The 17,722-nt window shown below is 45.8% G+C and overlaps 1 non-coding gene across 1 annotated transcript; it reads left to right on the top strand.

The window, feature by feature from the left end:
• The first annotated feature begins 15,753 nt into the window (after nt 1-15,753).
• On the top strand, nt 15,754-15,856 carry LOC144780413 (U6 spliceosomal RNA). Its single transcript, XR_013600744.1, has one exon. It is a non-coding gene; the product is annotated as a U6 spliceosomal RNA (small nuclear RNA).
• Nucleotides 15,857-17,722: the final 1,866 nt, after the last annotated feature.

The following is a 17,722-nucleotide window of genomic DNA, read 5'->3' as shown; positions in this document are numbered from 1 at the left end:
TCATCCCCCTAGTGATGTCAGAGCATATCGTCCATTATCAACGCTTAATATGATGAACTATATGATTCTGAATCTCATATTTGCCATCAGTCTCCTACCACACGTCTACACTCATACACAGCGACCTTAAAGGATTCATCCCGGAGCAGAGTACCACACTGAATATTCACAGACATCCCTCAATCATGGTAACTGTTGGTCTCAATGAGAACAGTAATAGTTTCTATCAACATTGAAAGGGCATGTTACTGCCTACAATCAGGTGATGGAGGGGTTGGGAATGAGCTTTCTCTAGTGGACCAAACTCCTTTACACAGGACTCACCGCATGGGTTCGGACTGGCAGGGTAATATCTAACTCCTACGTTGTGGGGAGGGGAACCAGACAAGGCTGCTCTCTCTCCACGCTATTGTTTACCATCGCTGTCGAGCGCCTGGCCAGTACGGCACGAGTGGGGATATTCTACCGGGGATTCGAACAGTGAGGTGTTTCCCACAAAATTGCATTATATGCAGATGATATACTCCTGTTCCTCACCAACGTGGAGGAGGACCTGCTGTGGCAATCTGGGTATTGGAACCATTTGGCAATATCTCAGGCCTCTGCATAAATTGACAAAAATCACACATGTTCCCCCTGAGTCACCGTATGTTGAGACCTTGGGACCTGCATGGACTCTACCATAAATCCCAGAGACATTCTGGATGGCAACACTGGGGTGGCTATTAGGGCATTTTGCGCCATTGTGGGTTTCTGACAACTCTTCCTCTATCCATGGCAGGACGAATTGCGATTACAAAAATGGTAGCATGTCCCACCTGCTTTAACTTTTTTGCTACACTGATGATTGTAATCTCCCACAAACTATTTACAGAATTGAACTCACTACTTAATTAACTTATCTGGGAAGCGGGAAGAAGTAGGATGGCAATGACCAAATTGCACAGACCCACATCTGATGGGGAACTAGCGGCACCTGGTCTCGAATCATACTGGTTTTGCAGCCAAAATTCAGTGATTTAATCAATCTCTTCACTTACGATTACGCCCTGAAGGAGATGCTCCTGGTGGAACCCAGGGGCTCCATGTGTTGCTCCAGTTGCTCTTGACTCCCAAACGCCTTGTCATAGGGGTTCCATGGAGCTGCGGACAGTTCAACGCTACTTGAAGCATACCGAACCCTCCTACATTAGTACCCAGACATAATGTTGCAGAGCTTGAAGGTCGTAAACAAGACGGCATTGAGGGGTTTAACAGAGTGGGAGGCATTTAGCATTACTTGCGTGGGGGACCATTAACGGAGTAGGCAAACTATTGTCGTTTGAAAATCTTTCAGAGGCATTTGAGCTACCCCGGGAACAATTTCTTCTGCACCGAGTGGTGGTGGAGTCTTTGCGGAACCACTGGAGAACCGGGGGTGCAGAACCCCTAGCCCATGAAAGCAGCTGTTTCCTCTGCACAACAACAGGCAAAGTGAGAGCAATCACTCTTCTATCTCAAGCACTAAGAGGAGACATAAATACACCTCTGGAAGAACCTCGAGGAGGAGGACGTGGCACTCCCAAAAACAGACACATACTGGACTACAATACTAGCTAACACTTACACAGTCTCTTGCAATGGCAGATTTGAATTAATCAACTTTTATTTTTTGCTTAGGGCATACCTTACCCGGGGACAAATATGCAAATGTTTGGAGGGCTGGCTGTATTATGCCCCAAAAGTGGAGAACAGGGAGCAGAAAAGCTCCAAATGGTATAGACCTGCCCTGCCCTATGAGACTTCTGGGAGGGAGTAGTGGCATGTATCAGTGAGGTCACTGAGAGAACGATCCCATGCACCTCAATGGCATGTTAATTGGGGGGTTCTTATGACCTGCGAAGCACAAAGTGACCACTACATTTATGGATTTAGCTCCAGTGCTCACAAAGCAAGAGATTACAAAGAAATGGAAAGCCACCAAAAGCACTCAAGTGAAAAAATTACCAGAGGTCCTTATCCTATAGGCTGGTTACAAACATGCAGTTTTGTTGCAGGAGGTGAGGAGGGGTCGCAGCACGATAGATAAGGCCAGGGCGTGGGACTCCTTAGTGGAATATCTGAAAGCACCTGACACTGATTCCCCTGACAATACCCTACTTTCTGACTAAGACCAAGGGAAAGCCTAAACTTTGTTGTGTGTGAATATGGGGTGCCCTGGATTGCATGCTTCTCAGAGATAGCATGAGTTTGGCTCTCTAATGTGCGGGGGAGATAATAGTGCTGTGTTCCTGAAATTGATACAAGGCAAGGACTGGGTGGGGTGGGGTGAGAATGGGTAGCACAGTGTACTAACTGTGATAGAAGCAGGCCGAATTCCAGTCAATGTACTGTATGAGACATCATTACTACAAAGTACTTTCTATGATTGTACTGACGCAAATGTGCAACGATTGTATAACTTCTGATTATAACTTGGTCTTTGGCCCGCACTGCACAGCTCATCATTGTTAAAAAGCAAAACAAATTGGTTTTAAAATTTAGGGCCCGATTCACAGAATGAACTTAAGTCTCAATCCTAAACTTACTACTATTTTGGTATTCACAGAATGCACTTACTACTTTTGGCATTCACAGAATGAACTTACTACTTTTGGTATTCAGAGAAGTTAGGATTTTGTCTTAAGTTTGTCTTAAGACAAACTTAAGACAGACTTAAGACAAACTTAAGACAGACTTAAGACAAAATCCTAACTTCTGTGAATACCAAAAGTAGTAAGTTCATTCTGTGAATGCCAAAAGTAGTAAGTGCATTCTGTGAATACCAAAGTAGTAGTAAGTTTAGGATTGAGTCTTAAGTTCATTCTGTGAATCGGGCCCGAAATGTTGCTGTCGATGACGATCCCGAGATTCTTGGCATGGGTGGTGAGGATGGGTGTTGGTCCCAGCCCTGTTGGCCACCAGCAGGAGTCCCAATAGGAAGTGCTCTTCCTAAAGATCACGATTTCGGTGTTGACGGTGTTCAGCTTTAGACAAGCGATATTCCACATACTACTGCAACTATCTCCATGTAACTCCCTGAGGCAAGTAGTGGTAGGGAACACACGGCCTGCACATGCATAGACATAGCCTGACTATGCAGAATTTTTGTACTCAAGATTGGGGTTAGTCTACTAACTCCATTATGACCTGCCTGCTTAATCTGTACTTCGCATGTATTTCGTTTTAATTTGTTCAGAAAGTGTTAACTCTCCGTTGAGCTTCCAAAATGTTCCTTCTGTTCACCATTGTATAAAGCACGGCCATTCTAGAAAGGTGCCGTGCATTCTGGGCCTCTTTTAAAATTTTGAGGCTGGTTATCACCTGCTTTAACCTGTGGTAAATTGCAAGTGCTAAACTTACCTTATGTGAACGTTTGCTAATTGTAAATGTATCATTCATATCATTTGCGAATCCCTATTTGAGAGCACAGATTCAATTCTGATTCAATATTGAATGGGTTCGCTATGCTAAATTACTAAAAGCATGATTTTCTTGCTTTCGTACATCTCAACATGCGTATTTTGTATGTGGTAATCAGTTTACGACTGATTACCACATACAAAATGTTCATGCATCGTGGCCTTAATATTGTTTACAAAAATATCTCCTACTTGGCGTTAATAGAAAATCTACGCTCGATGGGCAACATTTTTCTAACCAATATTTAGGATATAATATTTATGCCAGACAGTATAGTAATTGTGTCAATGATCTTTTAATGTACATCTCAGACATTTCGGAGTGCAAGTGACTGAGCTACTCTTTGCAATACTGATTGCTTATGTTTCCTCTATACATCAAATTATAAGTGACGTCCATGATGGATCCTAGAAGCAAAAGAATAAGGTAGTCAAGTGAGAGCAATATATTTGTACTCCCTCTGTAAGACCTTGTTAAGCAGTAGGCAATGTCCACTGTTGTACATGGTGTTCGGCAAAGCATCAACAGTGGCTCCAAAATGAATATCTGTGGCTTTCTTCATAGGGGCTTGAGCCAAGAAAAATCTGGACGCAAAGAGACCACACAAATTGTAACACACAAAACGTGGTATACCTAATCACGTGTCCCTGCGACCTACGATATGTAGGAATGACTAGCCGCAAGGTGAAAGACAGAATTTGCGAGCATCGCTCCAACATAAGATGTAAAAAGTTAACTACCAAAATGAGCAGACATTTCATGGAACTGAATCATACCACCAACGATATGCATTGGATAATCATTGAACATTTGAAGAGCGGCAATGACATGATCAATCGCCTCTTTGAGAAAGAACAGAGGTGGGTCTACAGACTGGGGACACACCTCAACGGTTTGAACGACGATATCCCCTGGAATACTGTGATCAAATAAATTAGCTAGTCCGATATTGGTCAATGGAGTTCTTTTAATCACCCCTTATTTTTTAAGTTTAGCGCAGTGCATGCTCCACGTCACCCATAGCCTAACATGATAACTAGCGTTCCTTATTGTGTAAGCAGTAGTCCTTATGGATTACGAAAGGGTCAATACGAGCATGATTAATACTTCTGTGCTTCTTTAACACAATCGCGCTTCCTCTACATTACTGGAAACAGAACTTAATTGCCAAAATATTTCACATGATAAACAACTCCTGCGGAGCGTGACATAATCGCTAAGCTCGTCTAGAAGCAGCCTCTTCGCGTTTACTTGCCGTCACCTAGCAACCTTCTTTCAGCCAGCCCCGCTCACGTGACCCCAGCGTCACTAGCCTCCCTGTATTCTGATAGGCCGATACAATCCGTGACGAGGCATCGCTCCAGGCCTCGCCCACCCGGAAGCATTCGCTGCCTCGCTGTTTCACTAACATAAACGGCTACCGTACGCCGCCCGGACATCTTCAGGGTCCAGTCCGAGGGTGATGCAGGTAGACTGAGGGTGCCGAGCGTCAAGGGCGTGAGTAAATCCTCCAGATCCATGTGACCTTAACCACAAAGCTAAGTAGTGACCTTGCTACGAGTGTTCAATCGTATTTAAAGTTATGTCATGTCTTTTCTTTGATTTCAACACTGAACAGGGTGTGCCGAATACGCTCCCACCCCCCTCCTGAGATCCATGGTGATTTATTTTAACACCAGAAAAGTGAGACATTTTAATTCATTTTACTTACCTGTTGCGATCGAACTGTGACCATTAACTTGATCGCTAACCTTGAAGTCTTCCTTCATGTTTTTAATCACAGTCATACGTAGCTCAGATCACGCATAGTGCACAGCACTCCCCAATGTTAACAGCTATGTACCCAGGGACAAAAGGTGGTGATAAAAATAACGCTATTCTACCACAACTGTCTCTTTGCCACTGAATGGAGCACCATTGACCTACAGCAACATTCAGTAGTATCACTACTAAATGGTTGTTATGTCTTTTATGTATGTCTATGCCCCCCCCGTTTTTCCTTTCCAGGTGCAGAAACCACTAAATCGAAGCCTCCTAAACCAGGAGTTATTAGGAAGCCATTTATTCTTCCTAATTTTTTGCACTTTTCACCATTTTGTTTAATTTTCACTTTCACACCCCTAGGTAAGGGTGGGCCTTAGCGCGTCCATACCACCAGGGTATAGAACACTTTTAGTCCTGAAGAATTGCCGGGTAAAATCACACCGTTTCGATGGCAAGAAACATGTCGACTGATGCATAGGAATCCTCCACTCAACTTAATGTGGACTGCTTCCATACACATAATTTTAATTATTGTCTTTAGTGGTCATAGAATAAAAATTTCCTTGTGATACACTACTGACTTTTTTATACCCCCATCACTCACTAGCTTAATCTTGCACAACACACCCTTAACTCACTATCCCGCTCCGCAGTAGATCTGGCGTTGTAGCACACCAAAGAGACACTCGGTCTCTTTGGTGGAGCCCGATGATGAAGCATGTCATCACAAGGTGGTGAGTGAGGGCTTTCTCTAAACGTCCCAGTGTGGTCGTCTCATAAGCTTGAGTTTGTTGCTCCCTACTGTGGCAAAACCTATTTCTTAAGACACTCTTTTTTTGTTTATAAATGAATGACCGGGGATTAAGAGTGTCACACGACTCTCCCTACATCTCTTTTTGTTGAAGTATTTCTGCATAGGGGTACAGTGTAGGACACATGGCCTGGAGACAAACTGTTTGCATTTCCTTCAGGATTCCACTGTGGGAGATGATTGCCTTGACTTACAGGCTTGTCCACTGGATCTGTCCATTACTGCTTTGCTCTGTGGTCGCCTCACTTATGTTTCTGCTCCCCTGCAGCCCCACTACAGTCTTGCATCACTAGTGGTCACCAACGGAGAGTAAACACTTTGTGCTTTGCCCTTGGATGGATCCTGAGATAGAAATTTCAAAAACAATTGGGAAAGACCATTACTCATTCTGGTAAGCCTATCACAGCTAGAAGTTGGTGAAGTGGTACCCAAGGACTTTGGAACGTATGGCGGTGGAACAGCATTGGTGAGCAATGGTTAGGGGCTGAGAGGAAAAAGTGAGGGTTCAAGATAGAAGCATTCAAAAGCGAAGCCCTACACCCACTTGTGCCCTGGAGAGCGGGAGCACCAAGAGTCAGTTAGGATGCACTCTATTACCATGTCACCCCCAGCACTGACTAAAAGTCCACCTATCTCTCAAAGCCAATGTCTTAATATCTGAGCATGCAACCCACCCATAGAGGAGGGCATCCTTGTTTCAAAGTATTTCAGACATTGCTACCTCCCAACCAGGAGCGTGCTGGATCACTTATGTTGTGGTACCTTATCCCTGATTGCTTGAGCAGCCACACTGGTTGTACAGTTTTGTGTTTGCGTCATTTGTTGTTCTGCTTGCCTTTTCTTTGTGGCACTTCTTAGCATTAGTGTTTTCTTTCTGTTCCTTTGGAGGCTTCTAAGGATGCTGTTCTCTTTTGGCCCTCCTACGCCTTGGAGTTGTACACCAATACCTTTCATATCACCAGCGGCTCTAGTCCCCCTCAAGAGTCTCAGTATTCGTGTATACAACTGAACTCCAGCCTTTGAGACGTCTTGTCCAGATCTGAGCATGCTCTCCTGGACATTTCTCCCCTTGATTATTTTCTCGCCCTTCACACCCGAAATCATTCTGTTGATTAATCTGGCATAAGCGTGTAGAATAAATAGGTCAGGTCTTGCTCTGACTCGAACCTGCACTTATCTTCTGAAACACACCTGCGTTTTTCTGCCCTCCATCGCCCCCGGTCGGTTTTGACTTTCATAGTTTTTAATAGGGGTCGGTGAAATATTTTATTCCGCCTGCGTAATTGGCGTAATTTTGTTAATTACAAGGTAATCTTTATAATGGAGTCCCGGCCAAATTCTGCCAATAACTGCGTGGTGGAATTTTACTGCCCTGGGACTCCAGAACATGCGAGCTGGTAAATGAGATTTGGCTTCCCCTACCGCAATTTTCTAATGCAGGCATTCACGAGCAGTCGCGGTCAGAGGCCTGCCATTCGAGTAGATTTGCTGCAGCCAAAGTAGATTTTCTACTTGAGCAGCAACACAATCTTCTCAAATGGCTGCGTGCTCTCGCGCAACAAATGGTGCAGTTTACACTGATTTTCAGAGCTGCTCGCACAACAGGTGCTAAATTGCAGCGCGAGCTGCATATTTTCTACCCGTTGGCATAAATCCATTGAATCTCATGGAGTTTTTCTATAACTCCTTAGAATTCAGCGCAATGAAACTCTGTGAGTTCTGCCCACCCCTATTTATAACGGTGGCATGCTGGCCCAGGCAATCTGCCTCAATTTTTAAATGTGGGTGCCCCTTTCATAGAGCTGGATGAGCAACTGAATGCTCGAGGCAGGCTCGAGCATGAAGCCTCGCTCTGGCTCGGCTCGCAGTCCTATTGGAACCTCAACCCCATAACGATCAGAGGTTTCATGTGGATTCTGCCTGTCACCCTTGTTCTACCCAAAAGCACAGACAATACAACAAAGCATTAAAAGTAACAAGGATAGACAAAGACAAATTTAGTGGCTAATGTGTACTAAGTGAAACCGATTAGTCGTGGCTTCCCTGCCTACCCAAATTGTGTGATCTTACACAAATATTTATTATCGCTCATGAAAGCACCTTTAAATTCCTGAGTTCAGAATACCAGCTGCACAAAAAACGTATTGTGTTTGATTTAATAGACTATAATGTTGCTTATCTATAAGAATCTCAGTCACATAACTTTTCATGTCAATTATCTTGCCTCCCAGTTGATTTAAAACACTGTTCCCAGGGTGGGGGTAGGAATGTTTTTCACCTCAAGTACTTTCACTTTTAATAACTACTTCTTTCTTGGTGCAGTGCTACAATGTGACATATTCATTTCAAAGTCTCCAAGTTAAAGGAATACATTTTTGTGATGTAGAAGAGATTTATCACAGTTTACGTGATATTTGTTGCATGATTTACGTGGCAAACAATTTGAGGGCTCGGCCCGTGCACGGGCTCTGAGAGCCAAGCCAGACCCTTGTTTCTCGGATCGGCCCGCGCACGGGCTCTGAGAGCCAAGCCAGACCAATCCAGACCCTTGGCTCTCGGCTCGGCCCGTGCAGGGCTCTGAGAGCCGCCAAGCCAGACCCTTGGCTCTCAGCTCGGCCCGCGCACGGGCTCTGAGAGCCAAGCCAGAACCTCTGGCTCGGCTCGCCCTGTTAGTTTTCTGGCTCACCCACCTCTACATCTCCATACGGGGTTGCCTTTCTTATGCCTTTTTTTGGGGGCAAGAGGGAGGCAGGGGGTGAAGATGGAGGTGTGATCACGCACACAGCTGCTGTGACAAGATGGCGGCATACCTCGCAAGGGATTGTGGGAGTTTACTGCATGATTTAATAGTGTAGGTGCTTTTACCTTTATTCTTTCTCCTTAATACACATTTTCCGACATTCCTTGCAGTAAATCCCCTCTCGGCGTAAAAAACCTGCTGACGTCCCTGCCCCGTAACTCCCTTTAATTCCGCCGTGTCCCCCCACTCCACCCCCCAGTTTTTCAGCAGTGGTAAAACAGAGACAATGAGTAACAAAGTACCTGGGCCTATCTGCCCGCGCCATCCGCCGCTTTCCAATGGGGCTCATTGAAGAAATATTGACTTTTTCCAAGAGGGGGGCCTCTGGGACATAATTCAGGCCTGAAAACCCATTTGCCACGTAATGAAATCGGCTTTACCTATAATGAAAAAGATATATCATATAATGAGAAACGTACATCATGGAGTGGAGAAAACAGAACCCCGTGGCGCGCGGTGTCCATCAAGCTGTCGGGCGGGCACCCCCTGAGTGAAAATCCGCACGAGGAGTGCGGGCGGCGCGGGGCTGCCTAATGCTTACCTTGACTTATGCATGAGTTTACTTAATTCTATCAGTGTACAGGCGAATCATATTGTGTGTGGTCTGAGAGCTGACAAACCAGCCCTCTCAGAGGAGAAGTACTGTCATGCTTGGAGTGTTGCATTCCTATATTTTCGAAACGCAGAATGCCGGCACTTCTCAGCATCGAGGTGAGTGTATGTAAAGATGAGGTGTAAACACAGCTAGAGAAGATTTAAAAGTAAAATATGCTGTGTCAAAGCCCATAGGTCTGGCTTTATTGTGCTAGCACGTGCAAACACAGGCATGCACAAATAATGTCTGCACGTGTTGCATGCACAAATAGCAAATTTGCTGATTAAAAAAGGAGAAAAAATGTTTTGCTTTTTGTATAGAATCCACAAAGGAACTAATGCATTTGAGAATGAGGGTGATGAATGAGTGCTTGATGTAAAAATAGCATCTGATGGATTCCAGTTGAAGCACTTCCTGGAGAGCAGAATGATACACCAAATAGCCCACAGGATGACATAGGCATAGATTCACCAACCAAAATTGCGATCGCAATAGTTGCGAAACAGCTATTGCGATTGCAATTTATGTCCCTGCAATTCATAATTGAAAAACCAACCAAATTGCGAATTCGCAAAAAATATTTTGCAAGATCGCAATTAAATTTGCAGAATCAACGTGGATCCCCCTTAGCGATTCTGTAATAGCGATGTTCCACTGATTCTGCGAAATAATTAGTGAACTCGCAAAATATTCACGAATCCAATTAATCAAAAATCGCAATTAGCAAAAAACCAGAAAATCGCTATCAGCGAGGCGCTATTTAAGGATAAGTCAAACCAGGTGGTAACCAAAAAGTTCAATTGGAAAAAAATAAATAAATTCAAATTGTAAAAATGGGTGGGGCAAAACAAACACACTTAAGGAGACACAGTAGGAGCATGAGGACATTCACTATGGCAGGTCTATACATCGTGGCAAGGCGGCTGAGGCTCCAGCGTGCAGCCCGGAAGCAACGCAGGATTCAGGAGCGCATCTTCCTGCTGCGGATAACACTCCTGGGCCAGACTGATGAGGAGATCTACTCCAAATTACAGGCTGAATGGGGCAATGACTAAGAAGCTCATCGATGACCTTGACCCCCTGATGCAGCACCCAACACGGAGGACCAATGCCGTGCCCACCCATGTCCAGGTCCTGTGCTGCCTGCACCTCCTGGCCTCTGGAAGCTTCCAGGGGATAGTTGCATATTCAGGGGGGATCTCCCAGAGCACACTGTCCCGCTGCCTACGGAGTTTCCTGGACGCCATGCTGACCCGGATACACCATTACATAACCTTCCCAAACAACCAACAGGACTTAAGTCAAACAAAGCTTCAATTCTACAACATTGCACAATTTCCCCATGTAATTGGATGCATTGACTGTACCCACATCCACATCTGCCCACCCGCTGAGACAGAGTACATGTACCGGAATCGCAAGTCCTACCACTCACTGAACATCCAGATGGTCTGCAAGGCAAAGACAATCATCACTGACATAGTGGCCCAATACCCGGGGAGCACGCATGATTCCTTCATCTTCCGGCACAGTGGCATACACACACGTTTGGCCAGGGGTGACTATGGCGAAGGACACCTCCTCGGTAAGTACACATGCCCACATACAGTACGTCGAGACCATGTAGCTGCGCATAACAGGCACTGACCCTCTGCTCCTTTCATTCAGGTGACAGCGCCTACGGCCTCCGTGAGTACCTCCTCACCCCATACCTCAACCCTACCACACCACAGGAACGGCGTTACAATGCTGCACACATTCGCACTAGAAATTGCATTGAACGGACATTTGAGCTGTTAAAGAGCCGATTCCGCATCCTACATAAGACTGGTGGGGCCCTCAAATACCAGCCTGAGGTCTGCTGCCGCATCGTGGCCGTGTGTGCCATACTCCACAATATTGCTACCAAGCGGAGGATACCTGTGGAGATCTCTGGCAGTGAGTCGGAGGGGGACAACCGCCCACCTGCACATGTGCATCATTCACGCGGGGAGAATCCTGCAGAAGGACACAGGCGCCGCAACCAAATCATAATGAACTATTTCTAGTGCACCCATACCCCTAACACAACACTGCACTCATGCATGCCAAATGAAATAATGACATGAGTCGGATTTACGTTTGAAATAAATTCTTATTGTTTTTCGCACAATAATATTTCTTTGAATTATTTTTTGACAATACATGACAACTGTATTTCCTCATACAGCCCCATGATAGCGAAGCAGGCGTGCTTGTCTTATCAGCATGGCACTGCTGCTAGAGTACATAGAGTCACTGGCGCCTCCGGCCGGACGCACCCAGTCGCCTCTCCACGTCCTCCTCGCCAGTATTTGCCCGTGATGCAGCACTGGGCCTGCTGCTGAGTCGGCGTATGGTTACCACCGGCACGGAAGAGGCTGCTGTGACTTGAAGTGCCCTCACTGGCATCATCAATCAATCAATCAATCAATCAGGACATTTAGAGAGCGCGCTACTCACCCACAAGGGTCTCAAGGCGCTGGGGGAGGTTTGCTGCTACTGCTACTGCTCGAAGAGCCAGGCCTTGAGTTGCTTCCTGAAGGAGAGATGGTCTTGGGTCAGTCGTAGGTGGGTGGGGAGGGAGTTCCACGCCTTGGCAGCCAGGTAGGAGAAGGATCTTCCTCCGGTGGTGGTCTGCGAATCCGAGGGATGGTGGCGAGGGCGGAGCGGAGTTGACGGGTGGGTGTGTAGAACGTGAGGCGGTTGTTGAGGTATTCGGGGCCAGTGTCGTGGAGAGCTTTGTGAGCGAGAGTGAGGAACCTTAAAGTGATCCCCTTGCTTGGCCATGGCCAGACGCCTGCTGATTCTGGACAGCTGTTGTAACCTGTTCCAAGGCCCTGGCGACGTCCTGGCAGCATTGTACCATCTGAATTTGCATCGCCAGGGACCGGCGCAAAAGTTGGGAGGTCGCATTACCAATCAGATGGTTGGATCTGGTGTATGCCGACAGGCGGGTCAGCAGCTGGCGGTGGTGGCAGCGGGTGATGTCCTGCTGTGACACCATGATCTGGCTGTTCTCCCTGACAGCAGCCGTCAGCACCTGCACGCTTTCCGTGAGCTGGCTCACGTTGCGCGCTGTCTTATAAAGCTGCAGCTGCATGGCTGCCATGTGCCGTGCCTGCTTTTGGTGGACAGCAAGCATCCGGCGTTCTATGCCCAGCCCAGGATCTTGGACATGTTCCCCCCGGCCCGTGCGTGTGGACACGTTGCGCTGCTGCCTCATCAGTCCGCTGGACGGCGAACGCACAGTGGCTGTGCACCGTGTCTGCCTCCTGGGTGGTGGTGGTGTGGCCTGTACCACTGCCATGGGTGTCACATGGGGTGGTTGCTGTCCTCCTGTGGCTGCGGGGTGGCCCTGTCCACATGAGGAGGTGGTGGTACTGGTGCTGGTGGTTGTGATGGTCCAGGTCGTGGGGCAGGATGGCCCTCTCCCTCGGTGTCCTCGGGGTTCTCCTCAATCAGGAGGGCCTCACTGTCAGTGCTGGGTTGTTCTGACACACCTGTGATGTAAATGGGTGCATGATTAATGATATGTATCTTGCACATGGGATGTTGCAACATGCATGCAGGCTTGCATTCCCTGACTGGCTTTAGGGATATGTTTCACTTGACAGGTCTGGCTGTGTGTGGCTATCTGGGAAATGTTGTCACACTACAGGTCCCACAATGCAATTTGGCATTTCAGGTGTGCATGGCCTGCATTACTGGGGTTATCAAATGGCTAGCTCTGGAGGCATGGGCATTGTTAGGGGACGGGTTCGCAGTTGCATGGCACTTACCTTGGGATTGTTGGGTGTTTAGGGAGGTGTCCAGCCGGGTGACCCCCATGGAGGCTGCAGGGTTGAGTGTGTCCTCCACCAGGTCTTCAAGTGGAGTGTTGGGCGCAACTTTGGGGTCTCCTCCTCCGGTGGAATGTTGCTCCCCTGGCTTCTCAGCAATGCGTTCTTTGGCACGACCTCTGAGGACGTACCACCTCTTTTTCAGCTCATCAATGGAGCGCTGGGTCTCTCCAACAGAGTTCATCTTGGAACGGATGCGCTGGCAAATGCGCCTCTTGTAGGTTTCAGGAAACTTCCGGGATTCCTTGCCAACAGCCTATCATGGTCCCTGCTTACACCCTCGATGAGGAACTCCAACTCCTGTCCAGAACATTTTATTTTTTGTTTTCTGCCAGGTGCACTGCTTCCTGCTGCTTCCTGGGACATTCTGTTTTGGTGTGTGTCCTGTTGTGGTGCTCCTGGATGTGTCTTGTGGAGCTCTGGGCTGTGCTTCTTCCACTCTCAGGCTCTGTGTTCTGAATGAGTGAGGGAACTGCCTACTTCCTGGTTGTGATGTCATCATTGTGCTCGAAATGCGACTTCCCATTTTTGCGATCTCGCAATTAGAGAGATCGCAATTTGCGATTTCGGTAACTGCGAGATCGCAATTTCAACATGGGAAACGGGCGATTCTGCAATTTTTGTGCGATTTCGTGAAAATCGCAATCGGCAATTGCGGCCGACTGCGATTCGCTTTTTTTATTCCGTTCTCTTCATGCATCCCATTCTGCGAATTCTAAATAGCAATTCGGTATTTTTCGCAATTTGGAATTCGCAGAATCTGGCCTTGATGCATCTGGGGGATAGAAAAGTAATATTTCTGCTGATGGAAACAAATCCCATTGTATGTATATTTTAAAAAATGGGTAACAATAGGTCTTGCAGATAACTACTGTTAAACTGTTGCAGGGATTCTGCACAAAAACTAGAACAGAACTATGTGCAGGATTATAGGACCTTGGTGTACTGATTCATCACACCACCTTAGTACCCACGAGCCCAGGACTGACCAGCTATAGTGTCTCACTTGCTCTCCTACTCACTCACAGAAAAGCAAATGATCAGACACCCCAGAACACAACACTCCCAGATCTCTCAGGAATCTCAGTAATAAGACACACCCTTCCGCTTGCACTCTTCCACAATAAGATCTGACCGAGTCACAAAATAGTTTAAAATATTTATTTTAACTAACATGCCCTAATATGCAGTATACGTGCCACAATAAGAAGGAAAATGCATAATACAAGGACGGAGATGTCATCATAAAAAGACATTGGAGCCTATCCTCCCTCCCCTTGCAAAGAAGCAGTATTATTATATATTTGAAGATCTCTGGGCTTTGTCAGCAAACCCCATACCTCAGCCTATAGATGGTGGATCTCCATCACAGGTGCTGTGTCGCACTTCTCCCGGGAAAGGTCCCTCTCCAAGTGTGTCTCTCCTAATCAGTGTACCCCACTAAAAACCAAAGTACGTTGTCCAAACAACAGCTGCATCGGTATGTTTTGTCTAAGGGCTAAGGTCAGGCCAGAACAAAATAACAAGGGGCATTGTTGTTTGACCTTGCACATAAAGTTCAGTCAAAATCCCAGGAACATGCAGAGTGTGAATACAGCGATGAGTTCTCATCTGAGAGCAGTTATTGAAATATTGCAAAATAAAGACGTGTAGTAACGTGCGCAAAAGCAGCAGGCAAGCTGCAACGTGCTCATGCTTAGTTAGTGAAAAACGGCAATGTCCCCATGGGCCAGGTGACACCCTCCCTTTGGCCAGGTCCGCTAGCTCTATGCTAGGACAAAATGTAAAATAAGAAGAGGCAAAGCGTATACGTGGTATTCCAAATAGGGCAGTTATGAATCCGAATTAAAAATAGGTGCTTCGGAAAATTTTGCCTATTGGGCACTCAAACACTTTCATTAATCCATTAATAGGTACTCTTCGGTGTCGAAAATGCTCTGGGAAAAGCGGAAAGCCATGAACTCCAGAATGTTGTCTGTTCCATCCACATTAAAAAGGAATGCCAACCAATTGAGCAGATAGAAAAAGCACACATGCTCCTCATATCTGGAAGCTGCTAAGAGCATGCCAGGGAAACCTGCATCAACTTCAATGGAACTCCGCTCAATGAGGCACTGCGCACGGGCGCAGGTACTCAAGTGTGCCGTTAGCCCAAGCAAAGGATCACACAACAGTTGCCTACCCATGGCACATGTCTGATCATGGGCCTTCAATGGACCCAATAGCAGATCGTAATCCAGGGTAGCGTGTGTGGTACTGCAGAGGCAGACATCCAGGGCCTATGGAAAAGGGCACCGGAGGCAGTGGAACACAAGTTGCACGCAGGCAAAGTATGCATAACAGAAGGTCAGCCAGTAGTTAATAGCAAATTACGTCACTGGCAGAGGACCAAAAAGCTGTCACATTCGATCACAATTGGACTGGGTTTGCCAGCTTCAAAAATTAAGCATTGATGGCGAAGCAATAATAGGAGAACAAGCACGCTGCAAACCAACACATATACTAAAATTGGAACAATACAGAAAAGATTAGCATGGCCCCTGCGCAAGGATGACATGCAAATTCGTGAAGCGTTCCATATTTTTTACTGTATATATCTATGTACCAGTCACTTTGCGCTGTCCTCGCTGATCACATTGTCACTTGAGCCGCTACCGTGTTTTTCACTCACACACTCTGAGCACTAAGTACAATTTGGGTTGTTATCATTTGTTTTATTTGTGTATCGCAGTGCTGTCACAACTGCCAGTTGCCTTGTCTTCCTTTTTCCTTAAATTTTCTACATAAATGATGCCATGAGCACATGCAATAACCAAATAGAGCCTCCTTACTTCCTTTCGATAATGTTGCGTTCATATCCTTTCTAATTGCCTTTGAATAATACCAGTTGGGATATCATATGTTTTTAGCAAACCAACAGGAGCACTATGTAAACCCTCCGAAGGCGCTGGAAAACATAGAATGGATAAAGGCTGGTATTACTTCAAAAATAGTCTGAAAGGAATTAACAAAGCCGGGTCCCATAAGTTAAAAAAGTGGGCAAGGCCCTCTGTATCAGACGCATTAAATATTTGGTGTATTAATTCCCCAAAAGTGAGTGGGAGATTTGTGTTTAGCAACAAGTGTATTTCACCACCTGCAATTCAAAGGTCTCTTGCGCTGATATGAGAGCCACTTCTTGTTGAAATAATAGCGCATTGAGTCTGCTTAGTTTATTGAAATCTGGTTTCAATGTTGGAATGGAAGGCCAAATTGAACTATCTACAATCCCATGCGGGGGTGGAAACAGAACATTGTTGCAACATGTAACATGGAGTGAAACCTTTACTATATACAGGATGATGGCCCGTAAGCCGCAGCAAGCATGGTTATTCAAAATAAGGTAACAGCCATTAGAAAGCAAAGTTAGTGGGGGAATAATAGCTAGGACATGTGTACCTTTGAAAAACAAGCAAGATTAGGTGCTGAAACGTTACAGGTGCCGTGTAATTTAACTTGTTTACAGAGTAGGGAATGTCTTACTGTGGAATCGCAATCCTCCCCTGTTCGGAAAACTTCCTTATCCGTGCTCTGACATCTTTAGGTGAAAGGTAAAAACTACAATTCACGAATAAATGTACTGCCGAAGGTCTCAAACATCCCTACTGGAAAGTGTTTCATGCAGGCCTTGAACTGAAATAGGGAGATGGGCAGTGAAAAAAACCCATGTATTAACCACACAGCTGAATCAGTCTCTGCTACAGAAAATGGTAACTGTTCGAATTGTTCAATATGTAACAATGTGTAGGATGCGTCTTTCATTGACATTAATTTCTGTTTATCAGTCAAATTAAATCGTAAAAACAGTGCAGAAGCATTCAAATAATCCCAAGGATCTTTTCCATTTTTGAGTGTTTGTAAGGTCTAGGCAAACTGCATTGATGTTGACCATGATACAAAACATACACGTCATGTAGCACAATATCAATGACAGATGACACTATGTTATCCAATGTATATATACGTGAAGACTGTGTATTAATGCTATTATCTACCACTGCAAGAACTTTTTCTAAATTTGCTTGGTCAATTTAGCACAGGCGCACCACAGTTTCCATCTGCGACAGCCTCCACAATTCATTGCATGCTTCATAAATAAATCGTTTCGTTCTAGGGCATTTTGGACCCAAAATAAAATCAGCCAAATTAATGTCACCCAACAAAAGGGACAGGTGTTGTTTCACAGACGACAGTGTGGAGTGTCCTAACCACTGTTGGCACAATTTACCTACTGAATACGTGGTAACTGAATGGGAATGTGGGAAACGCAGATCAGGTCTAATCTGTGTAAACCCTTTGATAGTATTTAAAAAACACAGTTGACATGCATTGGAGACCGCTGACCACAATGACCATCCCAAGAGGTCAATGTCAGAAGAGTTTATGGTTTAATTTGAGAACATGGCAACTAA

This window comes from Lissotriton helveticus, chromosome 1_1 (assembly GCF_964261635.1).
Source record: "Lissotriton helveticus chromosome 1_1, aLisHel1.1, whole genome shotgun sequence".
Lineage (NCBI taxonomy): Eukaryota > Metazoa > Chordata > Amphibia > Caudata > Salamandridae > Lissotriton > Lissotriton helveticus.
The sequence above is the reverse complement of the archived record's forward strand: the minus strand, read 5'-3'. Positions and strand labels throughout refer to the sequence as shown.